Raw genomic sequence first — 22,077 nt, forward strand, 5'->3', positions numbered from 1 at the left:
GATTCCGCGTGAACACCACCACACCAGCACCGCCACCGGATATCGCACATGAACACAGTCAGACGGGACGCACTGAATGGTATTGAACAACGAGATCAGATCTGACAACGGGTTAGCCAAACGAAGACGCGATCGATATTGCCAGGTTCAAAAAAAATGCCACACGTTCGCGGGTCATGTTCATCATGATAATGTTCAGCCCTTTGTAAATCCACTGCTGGATGAAGGCCTTCCCATCCCATGTTAGCCTTGGATCATGTTTGATAATTCATCACCACGCTCGTCAGCGTCAGCAGGGGGATGGGGGCATGATAGGTTCATATCTCACTTACCACCGATGTTAGCTGTGACTGTTGAATCGATCTCGGGTCACAGCGTAGAGTGCGATAACCACTGCACTCCTGTTTGCATCCTTTTAATGTGAGTGAAGTGCTCATATACTATTCACTGCCCTGTTCAGCCCTTATGAAACCCCACACTGGTGCAATGTAGTGATGGATGGGTATTGGGTCGGTCGCTTAGTTGTCAGCACCATCACCATAGAGCCGGTGTTTTTGTTATCTTGTATTTGCTAGGATATTTCTTTGGGGAATTTCCAAGGCGTGCACCCATGAGGCCGATGTTAAACATCAAATCGCATTATTTGCAAGAATGAGCAATTAAGTTCCAGTGTCCTCGTATTAATCTAATATTTAAACAGACTGGAACTACACTGATACATTAATAACTGTCTCCTAACTGACCATGATTTCCCAGGTCCCCTAAGAAAAAGGCATAATGAATCCCAATGGATTCTCACCTTGTTAAACAAAGTCAATATATTCATAACGGCAGAAATTATTGAATAGTCATAATACTTTAATAGTTTTGCAAGTAACTTGGAGCATGCTTTGGTCACTTTTTTATAGCTTTAGCAAAACATTCCCTGGGAGGCAAAGTACTCGGTTCACTAATGATGAGATGCATATATGTTTAAGAGATTAACACAAGTCATAAGTCATTTAGAATTAGAAACCGGTTGTGCCCAATATTTTATTTGGGGCATCAAACTCAAAACGTTGGTGTTTGGATAGTTTTAGTTATGAACGTATATTTTGTGCCAAAAAGAGGATTTCTCGTTCTTTTAGAACATCCTTCGAATTTAAATCAGTCACTCGATCAAGGCCGTACATGTATTGCATTTTGTTAATACTGCACTGGAAATGTTACAAAAAAAATGGTACATAGAGACGTATTAAGAAAGACTATGTTTTATAGGTCCATGGGTGCATACTTCCTCAAGCTCAAAGTCCTCCAACTCTCATTTTGCAGCAACGTATCAATTGTTTACGAGTTTCAGCTTCTTCTCGTGTCATCAAGTGTAAGTCACGTGTGGGCTCATGCTTATAACACCAGACTACCCAGGGGTATTCGGTGAATGTATATTTGTGATGCTTGACATAAAACTAAAATTATAATACTTTACTGCGCTTTATTAATCCACTGGGAGATGAAGGATTCCCCAAACGTGGGGATGGTTTGAACGTACTTCAAGCTGGTTCAGTGTGGGTTGGTTAAGGAAGGACCCAGGGCCAGTTCAGGTGCCACTCACCACTGATGTTAGCTGTGGGTGGGTATTAAACCCAGGTGGCCATCACTTCCCCATCCACACTAGGCTTATACCCAGCACATCAGAATCAAGAATCAGAATGTTTATTTAGACTGGAGGAGTTATGAAGCTCTTTTTCACATGGTCAGGTGAGCAAGTTACAACAACAACAACAAATGTACAACAACACCAGCATATATGTTCACTAACAATTTTGAAAAGTTACGTACATAATTTACATCACAGAGACTGGATTCAAGAATTGCTCACTTATGGTATTATGCATAAAGCAATGTGGAAAACTGGAGTGACTTGTAATACATCTCATGAAACCAGGAGGCCCAGAAGATGTGCTTTCTAATTCACAAGATATTTCCTATGCAGAGATCGCAGCATAATCCATGCAGCTTCTCCACAAAGCCTGAGTGGTACATTAATTGCTACTACAAATTAGCTATCAATGACCAAGAAAAAACAGGATTTTGGCAGATTTTCTGAATTTATTCTACAATCCCGTCAGCCCAAATGCAGGTGGATGCACTCCTTCTCTTCCACTTGTTTTGATGTTAATATGAATGCGAGTGTGTCACATGTGGCAGTTATAAACCTGAGGCCCATTCTCAGATGTTCGGCATATGGGATGATTTATACCGCAGGATTGGTAATAAATCTTGGTACCATTTAACACTCATTATTCCAACACTGTACCGATTCCACACAGCGAGGCTTAATTAACTTAATAACTCATTGCTCTTTGCATTATGATAATGACCTTAAATAATTGCACATCATTCCTTGCACCTGTGGAATTATGTGGCTAATCTGGGCAAGCTGGAAGTCTTCTTCCACCACATGCAATCACTCTGGCACAACACAACTATGAACGCACAAATATTCTCTCTTCCCTTATAAATAGGTACGGGGGCATGCAAGTGGGATATTCTTTTTACATTTTGACACTATTTATGCTGTATTGTCAGCCAGAAGCATTCAGGCATGCCAACATTAAAATGTTAATTAAACTTAAAAAAAACGCACGTTCTCTATGGACGCTGGAAGTAAATTATTTCCTTTTCCTCAGGAAAATAAAAGTCCAAGAAAAGTTTATCTTCTTCCATCTCTCCAAATACATGTCCCTCCGTGGTGTCTACAATCTAGTACAATCTGGATTCTGCCAATGTTGACTACTTTCTTCTTTCTTGAGGCCATGGGTCACTCTCACTCTTAGCTCACTTCCACCTTTCTTCTGCATTTGACACCACAGACCACTCCATCATTCGTCAGCATCTCTAAAACTATGCAGGCATCTCCAGCACACTTATCTCCCAGTTCTGCTCTTAACGAGCAGAGTGCTCCAATATCTCCACACCTCTCAGAAACCTCTGTGTTATTGTGTCACACAAGGCCCCATCCTCAGCCCTCTGCTCTTCTCAGCATATTGCATCCATCTTTACAAAATGATCTAAATTTGATAACACCCAGTTCCAAATCAACATTGACTCCACAATGTGTAGTGTTTATAATGACGAATAAACTTCTTATGAGGCACACTCTGTTTATTGTAATACTTCTCTTTACACAGTCCTTAACACACAGAGGGGTATACGGTCCCCTCACCCGATACCCTAAGAAGGTACAGCCTCCAGACTTAGCGTGACCTACACACAGGTCTCTTCCTAACCTAAGGAGGTACAGCCTCTTATCTTGGCGGGACTCACACGTCTACCGCTATCCTAGAGTCCTCCGGCTGGGACCTAGGGGAGGCTATCTGACCCACCGCTGGCCCGGCGGGTCTTGACCACTGGATGCGCCGAGCCTTAGCCCTCAGAAGGGCTGGAAGGCTGGGTCCAGGGTCCTGGCTATCTTCAGCCGGGCTTCGGTCTTCGTGTAGGGAGAGAACTCCCTGCGCTTTGCGCGGTCACCCTTCTTATACCCGTTTGTGGCCAGGTGTAAACAATTCCACATTCCCACGTGGAACTGTCTGATTCGTTCTTACCAAACTGTGGCTACTATCCACTTCACCTCGTCTGACCCCAACCGTTATGTACACAGAGGTAACGCTGCACTGCCCCTTTGATACCTAGTGGCAATGCAGGTTACCGAACAGTGAGTAGTTAACACCTCTACAAATGCAACATCACTATCCCCTCCCACATCTTGGATTGGTTATAACTTTGTCCAGCTGAAGCAAAAACTAAAATGTTCCTCATTGACAAAAGTCCAATCTCAGTGAACAATTCAGTTTGAGTGTGCACCTTTTCGGCTCTGATATTACAATCAACCTTAGATTTGTCATTAATCCGAAGGTCTAATTTTCTTCCAAGATATCTCAACTCTACAGGACTTTATAACTCCATCTGCACATCTCCCACATCCATTATTTTCCTACTCCAACAGCCAAGAAGACCATCATTGATGCCTTCACACATGTTTTTAATCTTTCCAGGTAAGGCACACAGAGAAATTTAGCATTTTTTCAGAAGAGACCTGGACAAAAATGATAACGCAACGAAGTGACTTATCACGTGGAAATGTATTGTAGCCCAATACTCTAAACGCATGTTGATTCTACGTGTGGAAGGAAAAAACCGGAGGACCCAGAGAAAAATCCACACGACCACAGGGAGAACATGCAAACTAAAAATATACAGGCGGCACAGGGTCGGGATCGGGATCGGGATCGAACCCATGACTTCCTGTACACCGGGCGAGGGATTTAACATCTCGCCATCGTGGCGAGACTCGACTCCTTTGACTCTCTGATCTATAAATATTGACTTAAAGCTCTCGTGACTGCAGGAATTCATATTCTTTGGGTCTTTCGGTAAAGTTGCGTAGATAGGTTAAAATAAAATGATTTAAAAAATGACCAAAAACCTCAACGTTTCGATCGCAACAGAAGCGTTCGTCATCCATGTTTCTTCCTGACGACGAACGCTTGTGTTGCGATCGATACGTCGTAGTTTTTAGTGATTGTTTTTGTTATTTTCTTTTAACCTCTCAACGTGACTTTACCGAAAGACCCAAAGAATATGAATCTCTGATCTATGTTCTACCCACATCCCCCTCCTCTGAAAATTTCAGATGATCCCAAATGCCGCTGCCAGAATTCCTCAGCCGCACCCGTAAATAAGACCACATCGCCCCAATACTCAAATCGATCCAGTGGCTCACAATCCGATCCAGGATCAATTTCAAGACAGTGTTCACCGTTCTTTCAAGCTCATCCATGCACTCGCTCCTGTCTACGACCCCCTCCTTCCCTTTGCACCTCTCCATGCACGGTCCGTTCTAGTAACCAATTCCTTTTCGTGAAAGCTCCCAGCGAACCTTCGCTTTAGTTGGAGCTCAATCACTTCTCTTTTGCTAACCCCATAGCATTGAACTCATTTTCCCCAGCCACCCATTGGTTGCCCACTACCTTCCCCTATTAGAATTCAACCTCAAGAGCTTAATGTTTTCCCTCTGCCTCAAATCGAGGGGTTATATAACATAAACATGCCCACTGTTTCTGTTCGAATCCAAATTGTATTTCATTGTGATTAATGACACATACTATCTGTTTCTGTTTATTTTGTTTCTCGGCGTACGTATATACATCGTTGACGCTTACGTATCGATGCTGAAGATTCGTACACGCATCTACAATGAGGTGATATGTTTACCATTTAACTGCGTCTGTCTCTCAATTCGTTTTTTTTCTCTTGCTCGCTGTATCTGTTTATTTCTTCCCCCCCCCCCCCACCCGTCCACTTGTACACACAACAAGGCAGTGCTCCAATTTTGAGAAACAAGTGACCTGGCACAGGTTTAACAAATTCTCCGCACTGCGCGTGACCAATAATGATGATGTAAACGAATGGAGCACAGCCACAAGTTAATTACTAGATTACTCAACTGGTCACACCTGGTGTGGGCAATTGGCAAAACTCTTGCCAGATCACTGTCTTATATCATTGGCTCAAACATCTTCATCACAAACCCTTAGAATTTGGTTGTACAATAAACTGAATTTGAACGTGTGTTCGTGATGTACAACCAAGTCCCCACTAACCTTATTCCCTTCCCCACCGCAGTTGCACCTTTTCATTTCAACAAGTCAGATGTGGAACACTCTGCAGCACGACTGAGGACATTTGTAGATGGCAGTCGAGTAAGGAGTTTTTGTTTTTCCATTTCTGTATGCAAATTCGAGTGGGTGCCGCTCGTTATGAGTACTGTACGCTTTCTCCTGTCACTTCCACACACATTGCAGTAATTCCCAAGCACGACCCAAGTGAAAATTAGTCACGAGGCTCAGTGCAGGCTTTCCTGCGGTGTGTGTAGAAACCAGTAATATTATTTCTCTATGAAGACCTCCGTATGATACTTTGAATCAGTTATTTGAACTCAAGCTGCTGCAGTTCATCTTCCTTGTAGAGGCACCCTTACTCGATCACTCAGTCCCTCTAGCAGCTGCTGCGTTCACTACGATTTCCTCACGAATCGATAACTTTGTTCATTTATTTCTGCCACATCTGACAATGAGTCCCACTCAACATCATTTGCATTTGGTAACCCAGAAGAATGATGGCCGATTCACGCTCCCTTCACAATACTTAAAGATATTCGGTTAGTGATTTCTAAATAGTGCATTGTTCCATGTATATTTGAAAGGGTTTCGCATGTTATGATGATCATTACAGATCCAAATGTCATAAATGACAGGACGCACTGCCTGAGGGACCTCATCTCAGCACAGTGGTGGTGTTTTTTCCCCTAATGATCGCATTCATTCGTAGAGTTGTCACTCCAAGAGACTAAGATAACCATACTTCACCATTATGGTCAGACAGTAAAGCCTGCTGAAGAATACATGTTTTGTATGGTTGCTACTGCCAACCCTGACAGTTAGGAGTACCCCTGTCTGATGATTTGAATGCAGGGGGAACATTTGATGATGCATTAATACTGGACAATCGTCTGATACATTCTCCTCGGAAGGTCTCTTAAATGTAAAATTATTTTTTCATAACGTATTCCAATCGTGCGTATTGGCTTAATGTCCTGAGATGAAGAATCCATTCACAAGTCTCACGGAGCAGTATACATCTCAAAGATCGGCCTGTAGTAGGTGAGCTTTCAGAGGTCCTTTCCAAAATAAATCGTTCAAGTGACCATTTCATTCAATGCACAACAGGGGACGCACGTTCCCACATGCTCTCCTATGATATTCTGGAACAATGTTATCATTGTTGTTGTTTATAATCCTCAGAAAAGTACAAAAACACTAATTTGATTGGGGTTTTTTTTGCACGTGACGTAATTTGGGACGAGGCTGCGACCGTCAATTCGCTACACTTGAGAACTCACTTCCATTGTGGGCGACAGCCCCGCTTAAAACCCAGCTCAGCTTTCTCATCTCTGAGCCACCTGACCAACTCACTTTACTCTGAAGCGATTGTGAACACGACCGATTGTTTAAACAACACTCAAGCTTCTTCACCTGGATGGCTCACAGGTGTTGAGAGTGTATCACACGCGCACACTGTTGGCAATACACCGCTTCGGCATAACGGAGCGTATCATTAATCTGCCAAGACGATTTGTAAAGGGTATCTTGTGCTCACGGGGCTGGCCTTAGGGGTGGGCAATCAGGGCAGTTGCCCAGGGTGCAAAGCTGTGGGAAGCAAAATGGATGAGTAATGTACGGGAAGCTTTATAGTTTGAATGCAATAAAATCAATGCGTCATAAAGTCTGCATGTGAAGATTGACGCACACACACACATGACCTCGTGAAAGAGGTAACCAATGGACAACAAGTTACAGGGTTATTCCCAGAAGATTACATTGCAGGGACGTTAAGGTCTCTATTTGCTGAGGGAGTCGTGAAAATTAAAGGCTGACCTGCTCATATGAGTGTTGGATGAATTCATCTCCATTTGTGACCACGAGCCAGTTGTGGGAATTCCACATTCCTATGGTGGGAGCCAATCCATCCATAAGACATCTGCCGCTGACTCCTAGCAAAGTGGCACGAATTTAGATCAACTCTGCGGGGTGGGATGATGGGCTGAGTTGACACTCGATAACAAACCAATTGCTCTGGTGGCTTCGTCAAAAAAGTAACAATTATGTTTTTTTTTATTAATGTGCCAGTGTCAGGTGACCTCATGAGAGAAAGTGAGCGAGCTCAATTTCACCAAAGCGCGAGATACAAATCTAAACCTAATTAATCACGAAGCAAGACACGGAATAAAGAGCTATTTTTTTTCCACGGCGAAGGCAGACTATGTCTGGCTGTCAGGAAAAACAAGGTCTCCCTAATTTTATCCTTAGTTTGGAAGTGCACCACTCTGGGCGCGCGCGTGTGTGTGTGTGTGTATATATATAGTGCCTACAAACATGCCGGTACACATCTCTCATCCATGGAATGTTGGCGGGTTATTTTTTAATAAAGTGCTGGCACACATGCACACATTGCTGCTACTTCACCACATCTCCACTCTACCTCTCAGCAGTTGCTGACCAAGAAAAAAAATATCTCATTTCGGGGACCTACATCATCTTGCCATTTTACTCTCTACTCTAATAAAAATGTAACTGTATTCGTCATTGCGTGACACAAGACATGCGACCAGATTTAGGAGAATCGTTGTTAGGCTTCTAAGAACTGAGCGAAATCACTCCAGATTTCAAACTCGTTGTGCCAGGCTAAAGCATTTTTTCACGATATCCTCAAATTTAGGTAACAGAGGATTATGGTAAAATGTTTAATAAAATGGTTGCTTGAGGTGAGTGGTGAACCCGAACGCTTTACATATTCTGAGGGTCATGGGACTAAATTGGAATAATTTGAGTAGACAAGAGATAGTGTTAAAAAGCCATTTCCAAAATGAGTCATTCTTTACGTCATGGTGGAAATGTACCAAATTGCAAGGAATTCGGTGCCATGCGTGAACGTCACGACTCAATAGTGAACCTTCTGGTGGGAACACTGCTCATGTAAATCTGGAGAAAAAAAGAATGGACCATACGAAAGAGCCCCCCCCCCCGAGGGACTCCCTAGAAAATGGGATGAGGGTCAGATTTTTGTCTCCGAGACCAGGAAAAACCCAATGGTATACCCATTGAAGTTCATTAGCGGTGGGCAGGCTGCAACGGTGGCAGGGCTAATGTCAGAATGGAATACACCCTTTTTGACTGAAATTGCAAATGCTGCAGTAACGGGTCTCCTGAAGTACAATCAGGATGGTCAAGAGTTTCTAGCAAGTAGCATGGCTGCCCTCCCTCTCTTTACGTGTCACAGTATGTACACACACACAGTTGCTGGTACATTATGCTATTTGTAAATGAAAATTGAATTTGTAAAACTAATTAATTCTACTTGCACTAAGTTTGCCAAGGACCATACTCCACAAATAAATTACCAGTAATGAAAATAAAGAAACCCAATATGCTGTAAAAACCTTTCAATGTATTGCAGAATATTGAACAGAAAGTCATGTTTCTTGAGTCACTCTCAATGTTTCCCAAATATTTTTTCTCAAAAAATACATTGACGGCTGAAGGAATAGGAAGCTAACAATGCCATCATGCCCACATCTACCAAGGATGTTTATGGGAGTAATTTTCTGTGTTCTTAAAATTATTGTAATTCTGAAACTGTGGTCGGACGAACTCACGGTCTCACTCATATGCCGCTACTATGTATAAGCAGGCCTGCTTCCAAGATCCTCCACCGTAACAGTGATGCACCGCTAAGGAGAGGGAACTTGGGCCGGCCAGAGGGAGACTCGGTGGTGCAAGAGGGCCCCACCCCAGCATTGCCTAGCACCGCCACTGCCTGTAAGGCCGTTCAAATTTGTTGACCGCAAAAGTTTGAAACCTTATGACAAGAGGGTCGAATCAACATCCTTCTCAAGTTTCAAGCTTATTTTGTTGAAACAGGTGAGACATCTGTTCAACCGGGTGAGCACCCTCACCTCTTCATATATGACTCAAATCATTTGGACACATGCCATTGCATTACATTTGTAATGCTCAAGCACAACAATCTGAGAATGTCTCCTAAGCATCGAAATTGCCAAAGACAATTCTGACACAGTTTGGAAATGTGTGAATGTACGGGTGCGTGTGCGCATTTATGTATGTTATACTGTTTGCATTACTGCATTCCCTGCTGCCTTTGGGCGCAGAAATCAAATTCTAAAAAGGTATCCAACCATCAAAATTCGTGCGGCGTTCAGCGAGCCATACCATCGTGCCATTTTGTTTCCAACAAACTGCTCTTTCATTGTCCTGGAAACAAGTCACCAAGCAAACTGTATCCCGGGCCTGCATCTTACCAACTATGTTTGCGGTAAGAGATGATTTGCAATGGTCTGTGTCCACAGCCAAACCGGTGCCCCATGATCGCTCGCAATGTCGCCAGCCTGTGCTCCATTCTCCACCCAGTTCGCTAATTGACTCATCACTGTTTGCAAGTTTTCCGTTAGTTTTGTTTCCCGGGTGTGCTGTGACACTCGCTTGCCAATACACGCCAGATGGGCGACTGAGCACAGTGCGTTTTTCACGTAATGCTGGGAGAGGGCTGGGGTGGGGGGAGAGGGCACGTGCCAAGCGGAGTGACCCATCGAGGACTCACGGGGGGGGGGGGGGGGGAGCACTGAGAGAAGCAAACGAGTTGAAGGGCCTCACCGCAGTTGGTGTCGGAAGGGGACACGCGCCGGCTGGCGTATTTCCCGGCCGCCGTTCACCCCCGGCACAGAGCAGGTGTGTGCAGGTGTGTGCGAGCGATCACGGGGCACCTGAGCACCAGGTCGAGTGGCAGATCACTGAGTTGTAAAGTGGTGTCCATTGGCAAATGCTATATATATGTGTGTGCAGCTGGATAATTGTTGGGGTGGAACAGTGTGCATTCGTTTTGTGCATCGCTTTATGAACCTTGCCGTCTGAGTTCGATCCCCGACCACTGCTACGATGTGTGGCGAGTAATATTTGAACTGGTCCTGAGTTTCCCACCCTTCAGCAACCTGCATTAACCAGCATGGTGAAGTAAGGTCATCTGGTCGAGCACCAATTGGGTCGAGGCTCAAAAAAAAGCCGTCCCTTGGTGTGGACCAATCAGTTTCAAGGACAATGCATATATTATCATAGTATGTTTTTTGTTTGCATTTGACTGCAGGTATTGTGGTTAATACAGACGTGAATCCTTGTAAAAAAAAGTTTCAGTTTTGTTGCCGGAAAAAAGGGGAAAAACCCTATTGTTAAACCCACATAACTGACGTGAATTTGGGAGGCCTAAGACTAGCAGCGCTAAATTAATATCAAACATATATGCTGACAGGTAATCAAGAATATGACTTTGTAATCTGACTTTGTAAGTAAATTACAGTGTAATAAATGTTTCTGGCATGTGCGTAAGTGTGATTTCATAATACCTGGATGCATCCTCTGACTTGCCAACAATCTTTTGCGAGTTCACATACAGTGAGGGAAAAAAGTATTTGATCCCCTGCACAGTCACATAGTCACTTTAAGATGTTTTTCTTGTTTGTGTTTTTGTTTTTTTTGTTTGTTGTGGTTGCACCCGATTCAAGAGCCGAATGGCTCACGGGGTTATACCAAAATAAATAAACTGAAAAAAAAATTGCACGTTTGCCCACTGACAAAGAAATGATCAGTCTATAATTTAATGGTAGGTTTATTTAAACAGTGAGAGACAGAATAACAACAAAAAAATCCAGAAAAACGCATGTCAAAAATGTTATAAATTGATTTGAATTTTAATGAGGGAAATAAGTATTTGACCCCCTCTCAATCAGAAAGATTTCTGGCTCCCAGGTGTCTTTTATACAGGTAACGGGCTGAGATTATGAGCACACTCTTAAAGGGAGTGCTCCTAATCTCAGCTTGTTACCTGTATGAAAGGCACCTGTCCACAGAAGCAATCAATCAATCAGATTCCAAACTCTCTACCATGGCCAAGACCAAAGAGCTCTCCAAGGATGTCAGGGACAAGATTGTAGACCTACACAAGGCTGAAATGGGCTACAAGACCATTGCCAAGCAGCTTGGTGAGAAGGTGACAACAGTTGGTGCGATTATTCGCAAATGGAAGAAACACAAAAGAACTGTCAAACCCCCTCGGCCTGGGGCTCCATGCAAGATATCACCTCGTGGAGTTGCAATGATCATGAGAACGGTGAGAAATCAGCCCAGAACTACACGGGAGGATCCTGTCAATGATCTCAAGGCAGCTGGGACCATGGTCACCAAGAAAACAATTGGTAACACACTACGCCGTGAAGGACTGAAATCCTGCAGCCCCCGCAAGGTCCCCCTGCTCAAGAAAGCACATATACATGCCCGTCTGAAGTTTGCCAATGAACATCTGAATGATTCAGAGGACAACTGGGTGAAAGTGTTGTGGTCAGATGAGATCAAAATGGAGCTCTTTGGAATCAACTCAACTGAGTCGTGGATGGGTATTCCAGCATGACAATGACCCAAAACACACGGTCAAGGGAACAAAGGAGTGGCTCAAGAAGAAGCACATTAAGGTCCTGGAGTGGCCTAACAAGTCTCCAGACCTTAACCCCATAGAAAATCTGTGGAGGGAGCTGAAGGTTCGAGTTGCCAAACGTCAGCCTCGAAACCTTAATGACTTGGAGAAGATCTGCAAAGAGGAGTGGGACAAAACCCCTCCTGAGATGTGTGCAAACCTGGTGGCCAACTACAAGAAACGTCTGACCTCTGTGATTGCCAACAAGGGTTTTGCCACCAAGTACTAAGTCATGTTTTGCAGAGGGGTCAAATACTTATTTCCCTCATTAAAATGCAAATCAATTTTTAACATTTTTGACATGCTTTTTTCTGGATTTTTTTCTTGTGATTCTGTCTCTCACTGTTCAAATAAACCTACCATCAAAATTAAAGACTGACATTTCTTTGTCAGTTGGCAAACGTACAAAATCAGCAGGGGATCAAATACTCTTTTCCCTCACTGTAACCTCAAATGCACCTTTCCCGGGACAGACATTTAGTAGAACATAGTGGCTGCTTTGTATGTGTGTGTACCTGGGCAAATGCACACACATTATGATTGACGACAAAATACCCCTTAACTTCGCACATAAAGTGAGTCGCGTCAAGGCCAGTAATATGTCCATGTGCAACTTGAACGATTGGCCCATAGTCTCCTCAGGGGATCAGTACATTTGAGTTCATTTAAAACAAGCATGGCTTTTCTCATGCGTGACCTCAGTTATTAAGAGGTTAGGTTACAAGGCGGCTGGTGATAGTTAATATATAAATCAAAATCTAAATAGGTCATCACTACCATGACTCTATAAAGCACGTGGATGGCGCAGTGTCCGCTATCATGAACCAAAACCCATCATTTGAAGCAGCTGGAAAGGATCGCGAACGTCTTTCAGCGGGCCCATTGCACGTGTGCCCTGTCAGTAGGATACGGAGCGGTATTGCTCTGCATGTGTTTCTGGGTGTATCAAGGTAAGGCTTTTCAGAATATACGGTTTGATTTGCTTAATAATATTGTAGTTGGTCAGCGCCCATGCATTTGAAGGCATTTCCAAACGCTAAAGTCATATGAAAATTCAAAGCCATAGTGAAAATGTCAAACACATGCACTCAATATGTAAAAATACGTAATGCATGTGGTAGATTTTTTTCAGATACGTAATAATAACTCAGGGGCTTTTGTTACATTTCTGTGCTAGTACGGTATGATTTTCCAGCAGATCAAAATGTTTGGGTTTTCAAGGTTGGAGTTTGATATCAAGATCAATATTTAACCCAAAAGAAGTAAAAAAATCCACGTTGATTATATCACAATTATAACTGCTGTGTAACAGTAAAATAGCAGAAACTTGAACAAAGTATGTTTTTTTATATATTCAACAATATAACCATTGTAACCAATGTATCTTCCCCCAACTAATATCGTGTAACCAGCATTGCCGTGATCAACTCTGTTGGAGTGGCATTGATCCGCTCTGCGGAACACTCTTCTCACAAGTCACAAGCACTCGTCGTGGCTGTGAGTTCAAATTCCAGTTGGGGTCAACTCATGCTAGCATCCCTCTCCAGCCATATCCAGGACCAATAAAATAAGTACCGATTTGTGGAAAGTCAGAGGTAGTCAATATTATGGATATGCTGCCAACAAAGATGACAGGATGCACTAATGCTAATTTTTGCCATGGGGACATTGACTGTTTATTGGTCCAATGTATTTTTTTAATCAAACGTTTCACTTACATACCAATACTAATGGTATTCTGTAGATTGGCCTGAGTTTTTCATGCATACGGTAAATTAATTTACTGCAATGTAGTTTCAAAAAAGACACACGAGGTCACACTTCACTAGTGAACCCATCCAAAGTGAATTTCTCAACGTGCCATTTTTAACAGTGGTAAAAATATCCGGACACTAAAGCATTGGGGACCGCCCTCTAGTTTTCTAACGCTCATCAACAAGGCTAGATAAACCCATACAAATAACACAAAACGGTGAATACAAAACATGACTCCATGTGGAAATCCTTTGTGCTGCCTTAACGGCAATAAGAAGATTAAGCCTCTCATCAAAGGCGGTCTCTCCTAATGTCCAAACATATTTTTTTTGCATATTTGTATCAGATTATTGTCAGCCTGTCTCATTAGAGTGAATTGAGTTGTATACTTGGAACAGATGCTCCAAATATCAGTGGGAAAATCACTTGTATTGAGCCAGAGTCTGTGTGCTCGTGTACAAACAAAATGATAGGGCATTGTGGTAACACCAGACAACGGCGGTGATTGTGAGTTGTGTCTGTAGATCTCAAGGATCACACATAAAGCCAATAATAATGACAAAAGTCCAACGCTGGACCGTTTAAGAGAATTAGAATCATAGTTTGTATTTCATATTTCGTTAAGAATGTGGAAAGAGCAACATACATCAAGGAACCAGATTTACTACTATTTGTAAAGAGGCATAACGTTTTTATAACTTGCCAGAAATGTTTTTTCTTTTTGATAAACAAAAAAAACCCACTTAAGAGTGACGTATTTTATCTGTTAATCTTTAAAGTTCGAAGTTAGTTTTGACACACGAAACTTGGCACAAAAAACGTGTCCTTTGAGTAAGTTCCATAATGAGTAGTTTTGCCTATTCATTTTGATACTTCTATTGACAATTGACACAGACTGTAAATTCATGTTTGCATGTCTAAGTTTTACTTTGATACGATATGTTCGGCGTTTTTGTTTGTATAAAAAATTATATGTGGAAGAATGTGCCTCAAGGTGACAATTTTGTGTCAAATTATAAGTCCATCAGATTTTTGACATTCTGTACCTGTTTTCGAGCAGAATTTGTCTAAGAAAACGATCTCTGGATCAGCAGTCAGGATGGTTCAACACATTCTGTCGGTTTAGAAGCAGCATTACATGTGAGAGTACTCCCTATAAACGATGGGACGCTGTTAATACAAACAAGAAACATAACTTGCGTTTTGATTTAAAGCTTTCGTGACTGCAGGGATTCATATTCTTAGTTCTTTCGGTAAAGTCACGAAGAAGGGAAACAATCAAATAATAAAAATATAAAAAAATAAAATTCTCACGACGTTTCGACTGCAACACAAGCAATCATCATCAGGTGTGCAAACCACAACAAGAAAATTAGAAAAAAGTGGCGTTTTTTTAACGTTAGCACCACGGAGAGCGATTTGGCAGTTATTCAGATGGACGAGTCCATCTATGTTCGGAAAAGAGGAGGGGGGAGACGAAAATAATGGATGCGGTCTGAAAGCCACCGTAAGCGTGAACAATCAATTAAGACCCGAAATGGTTGATCAAATCCTTCCAATGATTGCTAAGCCAGAATCTATCTTCTCGGTAGAAATTGTCTCTGTGTTTATATATGTGGATAGCCTCGTGAACGAATCTCTCATGGTAGCCAGATGGCTTGCAAAGAACCTCTGTCTTGGAGAAGTCAATGCCATGTGAGCCTAGTGAATTATATCAGTGATCTGCCACGGCCGAGGTGTTGGTCTTACCGTGTTTTAGGTCTGCTTTGTGTTCACGAATGCGGTCCGAGACATGTCGTTTGCTTTCTCCAATGTAACTACTACCACAGAGGCAACTTAGTTTGTAGACGCCAGGGTACTGTATGTTCGGAATCACATCTTTTACAGACGGAACCAGTTCACGGATTTTATGTAATGTGTTCAAACGAACCTGGATCTTGTGTTTATTCAAGATTTTGGAGATCTTTTTTGTGATCCCCGCAATGTAGGGTAAAGTGATGGTTTTGAAAGGCTCCTCAAGAGGGTCCATCTTCATGGTTTGAGTGATAGCTTTGCGGATTGTATAGTCGGAGTAACCATTAGCCTTAAGAGCTTGGTGTACGTGCTTGAGTTCACTGGCTATGTGTTCCTGGTCGGATATGCATTGGACTCTATGGTGCAGTCTTGATGAGGGAATACTTCTGGGATGGATAATGGTGGGAATCCGGTTTCAGGTAAGCATCCGTATGGGTAGCTTTCCTGTAGACAGAGTGGCTCATTGATCCATCAGGTCTCTTTTTTTCGTCTCCCTCCTCCTCTTTTCCGAACATAGATGGACTCGTTCATCTGAATAACTGCCAAATCGCTCTCCGTGGTGCTAACGTTAAAAAAACTGCCACTTTTTTCAAATTTTCTTGCTGTGGTTTTCACACCTGATGATGATTGCTTGTGTTGCAGTCGAAACGTCGTGAGCATTTTATTGTTTTTTTATTTCTATTATTTTATTGTTTCCCTTTTAAGTGACTTTACCGAAAGAACCAAGAACATGAATCCCTGCAGTCACGACAGCTATAAATCAAAATTTAACCGCCTCTACGGGGAGGGTTTCCACATAACTTTGAGATCTTTCAACAAACTCCGGGATAAGAAGGCTCAGGTGATCGAGTCTCTCATCTTTCTGAAGAGATGCCGCGACTCTGGGGTAATACCAATCGCATTTACACTGACCTCTGCTGCTGTAACTTCTTCTAATGCGAAACGAAATCTTTCCAGAACTAGCTTAGCTCTTATCTCAGAGAAAATCAGACTTATACGCACAGAACTAGATCAGTTAGACAAGACACTCTACAAATCACACTTATCATTGACGGCAATAATGTCCACATCGGATTGGGAACATGTAGACAATATGACTGCCTCTTCAGCTGCCACTATGTTGACCAAATGTAAGGACAACCTGATTTCCATATTTAACCTCCTCTCCAACAAAAGACTGGACCCACACACCAAAAGCTAGGCGTTAACAAAGTCGTAATTAATCGCAGTAACAGTTCTATTTCCGATGGTCTGAAATCCGTTTTAGCTAAAGGGCTAAACTTTGCAGTCACACCTAAACACATACCAGTTAATGATATCATTGCCCAAGTAGATGTGGCTCTCAAGGGCCTGGGTCACATCGCTGCAGATGTAGCAAGATCTGGAATCACTGCAACCCTCAAAAACGCAACTAGCAACCTCAGCAAAGATGAGCGTTTTGAATACAATATAACAACAAAATTAAAGAATTACTCAACGATGGCAGTTATACAAAAATAAAAAGATCCCATCAACAGCCTCATCATACAAACCAACAAAATCATTTCTGATTCAACTGCATTAATTGATCAAACCAAACAGTTCTCGTTGAAACCTTCTGCTGCCAGGCCACCAAGATTATAAAACTTACCAAAAATACATAAAGTAGATACATCCCTTTGTCCCATCGTCTCTACTATCAACTCCCCCACCTACAAACTGGATCATTTTCTGTCTGAAATCCTGCGGCCTTTGACTGGAAAAACCACCTCTGCGGTACAAAAGTCTACTCACCTGGTATCGACAATCATGGGTATTTCCCTGTCCCCAGACGACCTGCTTGTCAGTTTTGATGTAGTTTCCTTATTCACCAAAGTTCTTGTACCTGACACCATCGCAATCATTGAAGACTTGGTTCATCAAGGACTAAACACTGAGGTACCCCCCCTGGTGAGACACTGCTTAACCAATACATCACTTGGAATGGAACTTTCTACAAACAAACTGAGGGCACCCCAATGGGCTCCCCCCTATCTCCAGTTGTAGCCAACATTTTCATTGAGAAATTTAAGACTGACGCCATCCAGACTGCCACTCTGCGCCAAACCTTATGGAAGAGGCACGTGGATGACACTTTTGTCATCTGGCCATATGGCCGGCCTGCTCTAGACCAATTCCTCGACCACATCAATTCCATACACCCAGCCATCAGATTTACCATGGAAGTTGAAAAAGATGACAAGCTACCTTTTTTGGATGTCCTAATAAAAAAGAGACCTGATGGTTCAATGAGCCACTCTGTCTACAGGAAAGCTACCCATACGGATGCTTACCTGAAACAGGATTCCCACCACCATCCATCCCAGAAGAATTCCCTCATCAAGACTCTGCACCATAGAGGCCAATGCATATCCGACCAGGAACACATAGCCAATGAACTCAAGCACCTACACCAAGCTCTTAAGGCTGATGGTTGCACCGACTACACAATCCGCAAAGCTATCACTCCAACCATGAAGAAGGACCCTCTTGAGGAGCTTTTAAAAACCATCACTTTACCCTACATTGAGGGGATCACAGAAAAGATCTCCAAAATTTTGAATAAGCACAAGATCCCGGTGCGATTCAACACATTACATAAAATCTGTGATCTGGTTCCGTCTGTAAAAGATGTGATTCCAGACATACAGTACCATGGCATCTACAAACTAAGTTGCCTTTGTGGTAGTAGTTACATTGGAGAAACCAAACGACATGTCTCGGACCGCATTCGTGAACACAAAGCAGACCTAAAACACGGTAGGACCAATACCTCGGCCATGGCAGATCACTGTTATAATTCAGTAGGCTCACATGACATTGACTTCTCCAAGACAGAGGTTCTTTGCAAGCCATCTGGCTACCATGAGAGATTCGTTCATGAGGCTATCCACATATACAAACACAGAGACAATTTCAACCGAGAAGATGGATTCTGGCTTAGCAATCATTGGAAGGATTTGATCAACCATTTCGGGTCTTAATTGATTGTCCACGCTTACGGTGGCTTTCAGACCGCATCCATTATTTTCGTTCCCCCCCTCCTCTTTTCCGAACATAGATGGACTCGTCCATCTGAATAACTGCCAAATCGCTCTCCGTGGTGCTAACGTTAAAAAAACGCCACTTTTTTCTAATTTTCTTGTTGTGGTTTGCACACCTGATGATGATTGCTTGTGTTGCAGTCGAAACGTCGTGAGAATTTTATTGTTTTATATTTCTATTATTATTTTGTTTCCCTTCTATGTGACTTTACCGAAAGAACCAAGAATATAATTTGTGTTGTTTAATTTGGTCACTGGGCTTATAGCATGGTGGACTAGTCACTGTTGTTTTGCTCACCCCAATGGTTCAACTCGACTTTAAAAAAATTTCACGGTGCCTATTATGAATATGCATTGTACTATTACATATATAAACCCTAACTTACCATGCCAACTAAATGCCATCCATGACTCCTCATTGTACATGATGTCAAGCGACATGTGCTTCTTAACCTTACCATGTCATATTTGACACTTTGGCAGTCCTACATTCATTTTATTTTGTCTGGGGAGTGGGGGGCAATGAGGAGGGAGGGATTCCATCAGCTGGAGGGGATGCTAGCTAACCAAGCTGTTAGCTTACTTTGTAAATTGAACGTTTAGTGTGCAACAGTAACGCAGCCCATTAAAGCCAACGCGGTACATCGAATTATCCGGCACTGCGCGGTGGATCATCAGTGTGTTCGTGGCACTGGCAACGATTGCTTGTGCCACCGTAGGAATTAAGAGCATCCCCTTTAAAAAAAAAAACACATAGGCATAGGCGCACGTGCGTGTGTGCGCTTGTGCGTACGTGTATTTTTGTCGCTGTAATGCGGCGCTCCGGAAAAAAAAACATAAAACGAACAGAAGTGACAGCAGATGGGCCACCGACATTGCAGCCTGGCCAGGCCAGGATGGCTGGACGCGGCAACAGCCACGCACAGCCATCGAGTCCACGCATCCTGGCCTAATGGCACTCATACAAATTTGCACACTGATGCATTTGTGAGTTTGTGTGCCAGCGTGCGTTGGTGTGTGTGTGTGTACGCGCGCGCGCTCTCTCTCTCTCTCGTTCTTCCTCTCTCGTAACTTCACTGAATCAGATAAGCGGCTTCCGCTATATTGGAGGCGGACAAGCCATTAAAACCGGCGCCCGTAGATGTGGGTTGGGCGATTAATTTGCAACACAGCTCCTGCAAACCTCCCCAAAAAAAAAAGAAACACGGGTTCCCTTTTGTGCAAACAAACAAACTGTGTACAAGCAGCACGGGAAAGAGCGGCGGTTGTGTGTGGAAGTGTTTAAATAAAGCCCCGTGTGACTTTATTTTGACAGTGTCGCATGATTAGATATACAAAAACAGATCCCCGTATAGCCTTAACAAACTTTTGGGGCAAGCGCCTATGAAGACTGGCATGGCACACGGGGTGGGGGGGGGGGGGGTGTTGGTGGTCAGCACCACGCCCGGCTGCCTTTGTCTCCCCAGCGGCGATGTTTACACACCACACCAGGTACTCGTTTGAGGCTGCGTCGACCGTGAGCGGGAATCGAACTTGGGTCGCCGGGTGCATCGCGCAGAACGCTAACCTCTTCATTATACCGCTCCCCAGTATACATATGCACATGCGCGCAATATTACCTTTTCATCAGTTTGGTCCAAAAGTTCCTCTTGGACCGTCACAGAAGACGTGTTTGATTATTGCTAGTCTTGACTAGGATAAGCGGTGTGGAAACGTAAGAAATACCGATGCAGCAAATTACTGTACGTTATCTTCTTTGGTTCTTTCGGTAAAGTCACGTAGAATGAGAATAAAATAATAAATTGATAAAATAAAATAACACAATAATATTCTCACGACGTTTTGGCCACAACACAAGCGGCCTTCATCAGGTGAAGGGACGAGACTGTCTGGTAGGACAGCGCTGGAGTCTCGTCCCTTCACCTGATGAAGGCCCCTTGTGTTGTGGCCGAAACGTCGTGAGAATATTATTGTGTTATTTTATTTTATCAATTTATTATTTTATTCTCATTCTACGTGACTTTACCGAAAGAACCAAAGAAGATGAATCATTGCAGTCACGAAAGCTTTAAATCGAGACTATACGTTATTTGAGTTATTTTGTGGTTTTCGAGAACTCGCTTGAATTAAGGTGTATTAATTCGAACAACAATGTCGAATCAAGTGCCTGCAGGTCTATAATGCAGTAGCACATGGGTGTCTCAATGTTCACATGAGTATTGGATGCAGATCAACTCCATTCGGTAACCCTTAACTAGTAGTTGTGGAAATTCCAATGGCGGGACCATTACCTCCACAGGGTAATAATTGTTGGAATCACACAAAGTGCTACTCATTTTTATCGACTGGCTATATACGTAGTATATATGTATATAAAACATTGCGTGTTATCCGTGTTGCTTTTGACTCACTAGCTTTACATATCCCCCCCCTGCAAAAATCAAACTGAATACGTTGTGAAATATTACAGTCCATGCCCAATTATATTTCAACAATTACAGAAAGCTCGCTCATCGCTGGGATACGAACTCGGCACGTCCGTCATAATCTGTAGCCTACACCCGCACGGCTATAGCTCGGTCATTAGCCCCGATCAGACTAACCCGTAGTGCAGTCCTAATAAGGAGAGACAATCCCAGCTTTTTGTATTAGCCACCGGCAGATGTGTGCCGCGACATCGATGCGTCATGTGTCACGTTGGCTGTACATTTGAACCCACGAACATTGCACTTTCCTGTTGAATAGAATGATCCTGTTTGTTTAAATAGCAATTTGATACCAGGCATCCCAACCAGTTCACAGAATTGCTCATAAAGTGCACGCATGGAATGTTATGTATATGGAAGGTTGGTGTGATGGCTGGCTGGGGTGACTTTTACAATGACATTAATTGGTATCATTGGTGTATATATTTGTACACACGCACACACACACAATAATGTGCATACGTGCACATACTTTTCATTGCTCTATTTCCCTATATGTACTGAGAAATTTGTGGAAATGCATATAATTACCATTGCAGGGTAGGGGTCAGACAGCTATTTTAAGAGGAGTTTGTTTTGCTACGATCTCGTGACAGAATTGGGGAGAAGAAACGATTGCAGAATTGTTAAGTTTGCACAACATTTCACAGTAATGCTTTTTTTATGCTGTTGATTGAGGACAGCTGCCAGGGGGAAGGGAGAGAGAGAGAGAGAGATGCGAGAAAGCTATGGGGCTGGCAGCAGAGTCTGTAAACAAAATGTTCCTTTTCGTCGGGACGTGCCATGATTTATATATGCGGAATGCAGCAATTGGGGCTGACTCTGGCTTTATAAGCGCATCATTG

At 42.9% G+C, this 22,077-nt stretch overlaps 1 long non-coding RNA gene across 3 annotated transcripts in view; it reads left to right on the forward strand.

Moving 5' to 3' along the window:
* The first annotated feature begins 10,242 nt into the window (after positions 1-10,242).
* The window catches only part of LOC116938780 (uncharacterized), a 153,117-nt gene continuing 141,282 nt past the window's right edge, over positions 10,243-22,077 (forward strand). For all 3 annotated transcript variants that reach the window (XR_012930580.1, XR_004402324.2, XR_012930581.1), the window contains exon 1: positions 10,243-10,343. This is a non-coding gene — a long non-coding RNA (uncharacterized LOC116938780). The remainder of the gene's footprint in view (positions 10,344-22,077) is intronic.

Source organism: Petromyzon marinus, chromosome 4 (assembly GCF_048934315.1).
Source record: "Petromyzon marinus isolate PM22_M1 ecotype Great Lakes invasive population chromosome 4, UKy_Petmar_22M1.pri1.0, whole genome shotgun sequence".
Lineage (NCBI taxonomy): Eukaryota > Metazoa > Chordata > Hyperoartia > Petromyzontiformes > Petromyzontidae > Petromyzon > Petromyzon marinus.